This window comes from Arachis ipaensis, chromosome B08, assembly GCF_000816755.2.
Source record: "Arachis ipaensis cultivar K30076 chromosome B08, Araip1.1, whole genome shotgun sequence".
NCBI classification, from domain to species: Eukaryota; Viridiplantae; Streptophyta; class Magnoliopsida; order Fabales; family Fabaceae; genus Arachis; species Arachis ipaensis.
Genome location: NC_029792.2, coordinates 128,708,164 through 128,708,773, shown reverse-complemented (window position 1 = coordinate 128,708,773; position 610 = coordinate 128,708,164).

The following is a 610-nucleotide window of genomic DNA, read 5'->3' as shown; positions in this document are numbered from 1 at the left end:
AGAATTTTTTATGACTTTGATTAGAAAGCCTAATTTTTTAAGCCAATATCAACCAACTTTTTAAATTTTAACATCTAAATCTAGGGTTGATAACATAACCTACATTCGCAGATATCTAACCCAATCCAATCAATTCGGAGTAGGTTGGCAATTTAACCTGGAGTGAGTAAAGTTGGATTCCAATACCAAGCCTCCCCCAGAGAGAGAGTAAAAATATTTGAATCTAAATACTTATCTTTTGTCCAAATGTTTAGTGCCACCAAGTTAGTAATTGAATTTGTTAATCATAAATAAATAATATTTGATATTATAAAATTATAAAAAGACTAAATATTGTGTTTAAATTATTTTGTAAATTGAGTTGGATATGATCAAATTGAGAGATTTAAGTTATAAATAGAGTTTAGATTATTGAGGAGTTTAAACATGTGAATAGGATTAGAATAGAGCTTAAATCCTACTTTATTCATTGTTATCCCTACTTAAATTCTAAATTTTAAATTCGATACCCTAAGCTTAAATTTTTCAAAAATAAAGTTACGAAATAAATTAATTATAATAAAAAATTGATTAATATTAATTATTTAATTAAAAATTAAATCTTTATATT